The sequence below is a fragment of the Rhinolophus sinicus genome, chromosome 14, assembly GCF_057876585.1.
Source record: "Rhinolophus sinicus isolate RSI-liver-muscle chromosome 14, RSI-T2T, whole genome shotgun sequence".
In the NCBI taxonomy this organism is placed as follows: Eukaryota; Metazoa; Chordata; class Mammalia; order Chiroptera; family Rhinolophidae; genus Rhinolophus; species Rhinolophus sinicus.
Window position 1 is genome coordinate 65,397,920 of NC_142514.1, and position 4,848 is coordinate 65,402,767.

Genomic DNA, 4,848 nt, shown 5'->3' on the forward strand with positions numbered 1-4,848 from the left:
GAAGCTCAGAGCTCAGAGGGCAGAGCCAAGAGCCATGGAAAACTACGACTTCAGGGAGCAGAACGGAATTCTACTCCAGAAATATTCCCTGACTTTAGAGTTGGAGGATTTCAGAATTGCTATGGACCAGTGAACTTCATGTGCCTCTATACCTCTGCTCTGTTTATAAATGGGAGTGTCGATTGCAGTTATCCTGTCCATTTCTCACTGTGATATTTTGGGTATGTGGAGACTAGAAAACTTATCTTTCTACTTCACAGGTCCTTGCACTTGAGAGACCATAGCTGAGTAGCTGTATGCAGGGAACCACACCTTAAAAGCACCATCTGCAACTGTACCTGCTTTAGATAATGAAATTTCAGACTTTGAGCTATTGTTGTTCCCATGATAGGATGAGACTTTGGGGGATCTAGGGAGGGAGGGGATATATTCTGCACATGAGAGGAACATGAATTTTTATGGTCAGCCAGAGGACTGTAGGAACTCTCAAAAGTTGGCTCCCAACAATTCCTTTCCTAGCAGTAGTCACCAGCTGCTCTTTACACTAAGAGGTGAAGGTTATTTCTCTTTCACTCGAATGTGGGCTGATACCGTGACTGACTTGTGCTAGTAGAATGTGGTGGAAATGATTGATGTTCTGGGACTGGCAGCTTCCACTCTTAGGACCCATCTTTCATGCTGTGATAAGCCCAAGTGATACAGAGAGGCCAGGTAGAGAAGAACTGAGGTTATCCAATGGATGGTCCCATCTGAGCTTCCACCTGGAAGCCAGCACAAACTGTCAGCCATGTGCACAAGCCATCTTGGAAATTGTAGTCTAGTTAAGTTTTCAGATAACTGCCGCCCAAGGCATCATTACATAAGGTAGAAGAACCATCTAGTTGGGCCCAGTCAACTCAAAGATTTGTAAGAGATAATAAAATGGTTGTTATTTTAAGCCACTGCGTTTTGGGACAATTTGTTATGCAGCAATAGATAAGTCAAGCAAGTTGGTAGTGGTTTCTTGGAGTGTTGTACTGAGAAAGATTTTTTAGGCCATATTTAGTCTTGGTGGGAAATATGCCGTGACTGATTGCCAGTCTCTCATGGTACAGAAAAGGAGAGTGGGATCCTATGTAAAACAGAACTGGAATTACAAAATTACAACGTATGCTATCTCAGCAGAGCTCAGGAGGAGCTGTTGGCAACTTTTTGTGTGAAAGTTGTGATTTAGAATAAAAGTAATTAAAAACCTTGGCTTTTGGTTAGCTCTGAGCAGTCACTGTGTTCTGAAATTTGGATTTGTTAATGTCTGAAGAATTCTAACCCAGGAGAACAGAGAGAAACTCAGTGAAAGGGTGAGACCAAGTAAGACCTCAAAGGTTACCACTAGAAGTACTGCATCTCTGTCTGTGCCCGTCTCTCTTTCCCTCCAAACTCAGGACTGCAAATAGCTATGGTATGTCCATGGAACTGTTTCATCCCTGCAGACTGGTCGGTGTTTTCCTGAAAACGTCTAAGTCCAAGCCTAGTATAATATAGAGGTGCTGAATGTGTCTGCGAAAATCTCACTTGCTCACTCACTCATTCATTGTAATTTGTCTACTTATGTTTTATGTTGTTATGTTATATATAGTTTTCTCTATGCCAAACACCTCTCCAGTAACTGGACAGAGAGAAATAAACAAGGCACAGGTGCTAAGCAAGTCATAGCCCCTATCTTCAAGGACAAGAAATCAATCTGGACATTACAGCAGGATATGAGGAATACAGAACGAACAGAAGCATACATTATGATATTAACCAGCATTTACTGTGCACTTAGCATGTTCCAATATCTCATTTAATCTTCTTTTTAAATTTTAATTAATTTTAATCATTTTTATAACAGGTTAATTGAGATATAATTTACATACCATAAAATCCACCCCTGTAAAGTGTATAATTCAGTGCTTTGAGTATACTCACAGAGTTGTGCAATCATCACCACTATCTAATTCCAGAACATTTTGATCACCCAAAGTAGAAATACATACCCATCAGCAGTCACTCATTATTCTCCTCAACCCCCTAGCCACTGGCAACCACTAATTTACTTTCCGTCTTTATGGATTTGCCTATTTGGAACATTTCACATAATTGGCATAATTCCATATATGGCCTTTTGTGTCTGGTTTATTTTACTTAGCATGTTTTCAAGGTTCATTCATGTTGAACCATCTATCAGTACTTTATTACTTTTATTGCCAAAGAATATTCCATTGTATGGATGTGCTATATTTTGCTTCTTCATTTGATGGATATATGAATTATTCCCACTTTTTAACCATAGTAGTCCCCTCTTATCCATAGGGGATATGACCCCCAGTGGATGCCTGTAACTGCTAATACTAGTACCTAACCCTATATACATTGTTTATTTCTATTCACGTATAGCTATGATAAAGTTTAATTTATAAACCAGGCACAGTAAGAGATTAATAACAATAACTAATAATAACGTAGACTAATTATAATAATATACTGTAATAAATGTTATGTGAATATGGTCTTTCTCACACTCTCTTTTTCTCTCTCTCAAAGTATCTGATAACCGATCTGATAACCAAAATGGCTACCTAAGTGACGAATGGTGAGTAGGATATAGATTATAGAAACACTGGACAAAGGGATGATTCATATCCCAGGCAGGAAGGAGAGGGACAGCAAAAGATTGTATCACACTACTCAGAATGGTGTGAAATTTTAAATTTATGAATTGTTTATTTCTGGAACTTTCTATTTAATATTTTTAGACCATTGTTGACTGTGGGTAACTGAAACTTCAGAAAACAAAACCAGTAGGGGGACTACTGTATTATGACTAATACTACTATGAACATTGGTGTAAAAGTTTTTGTGTGGGCATAGGTTTTCAATATTTACAGATATCTACATAGGAGTGGAATCGCTGGATCATACGGTAACTCTATGTTTAACTTTTTGAGGAAACTATTATTATCTATCTGTTTAATTTTAGCTATTATAGTGAGTGTGAAGTGACATCTCATTTTGGTTTGAATTTGCATTTTCCTAATAACTAATGATGTTGAACATCTTTTCATGTGCTTATTTGCCATCTGTATACAGATGGTGCCAAAAAATGTGTACACATTTTAAGAAAGGGAAAAACTGTATTAAAATTACACTGATGGTAACCACTTTGAGCATCTCTTGTAATTGCCGAAGTCAAACGTGACTTGTATTCATCTATCGGTATATATTGAGTATTACAATTTTAATACAGTTTTTCCTCTCTTAAAATGTGTATACATTTTTTTGACACCCTTTGTATTTTCTTTTTTTTTTCTTTCTTTTTTTTAATTTATTGAGGTGACAATTGTTAGTAAAATTACATAGATTTCAGGTGCACAATTGTGTATTACATCATCTATAAATCCCATTGTGTGTTCACCACCCAGAGTCAGTTCTCCATCCATCACCATATATTTGATCCCCCTTACCCTCATCTCCCACCCCCCACCCCCTTACCCTCTGGTAACCACTAAACTATTGTCTGTTCTTTGGAGAAATGTCTTCAAATCTTTTGCCTACTTTTAAATTGAGTTATTTGCTATTGTCTTTTTATTGTTCAGTTTTAAGAGTTCTTTATATATTCTGGATATAAGTTTCTTATCAGAGATAGGATTTGCAAATATTTTCTCCTAGTCTGTGGTTGTGTTTTCATGTTAATAGTGTCCTTTGACACCCCAAATTCATTAATTTTGATGAAGTGTATCAATTTCTTCTTTTGTCTCTTGTGCATTTTGATGTCATATCTAGGAAATCATTGTCCTAACCCAATGATTTACTCCTATATTTTCTTCTAAGAGTTTTATAGTTTAGCTTTTATATTCAGATATATGATCCATTTTGATCTCATTTCTATATATGCTGTGAGGTAGGGTTCAACTTCATTCTTTTGCATGTGCATATTCAGTTGTCTCAGCACCCTTTATTTAAAGACTATTCTTTCCTGTTGAATTGTCTTGACATCCCTGTAGAAAATCAATTCATCATAAAAAAAATATAATGGTTTATTTTTGGACTCTCCATTCTATTTCATTGACCTATATGTCTGTCCTGTGCTAGTCATTTAATCTTTATAACAGCTGTACAAGGAAGGTACACTTAAAGGCTCAGGGCCCTTGGGCATTTTCTTCAAGTTTGTACCGTTAAAATGTAGTAAATCTAAGATTGGAAACTTGGGTTCTCTGATACCAAAGCCCAGGCTAGAGAGTTAACACTGTGCTGTCCCAGGAGGGATGACGGTGGCACAAGTTTATAAAGGCAGAAAATGCCAGGATGGAATACATTTGGATTTAGGGAGGATACAACGTGTAGGAATGTAAGAATATATGAAGCAATGCTAAGACCCATAGGACAATGGGAGTAGAAAGTGGCCAAGACATTGCAATTAATTAGGGCCTTTGAAAGCTAAAAGGGAGCCACTTAACCAGCCTATGTGGTTCAGGGAAGGTTTTTAAGAGGAATTCACATTTGACCAGTGTCAGGAAAGTTCTATATAAGTTCACCAGACTGTCTGTGCATTGGATGAGGTAGGAGAGATTCTCGAGGGAAAGCATACATGAAGATCTAATGGTACTGAAAACATGGCATAGTCAGGGAATGTCAACAAACCCACTGAAACCTAGGGGAACTGTGGTGACTAACTGGAGGAAAGACTGCAAAAAGTAAGTTGAGGGTAGATTAAGAAGGGCCTTGATTAAATTGCTAAGAAGTGTAAAGAGAAGACTAACAAGAAAGGAACTGTCAAGTGGATCAAAGATGATAGATGGGAGAGCCTGGGGCATATTTCCTGGTGGTACT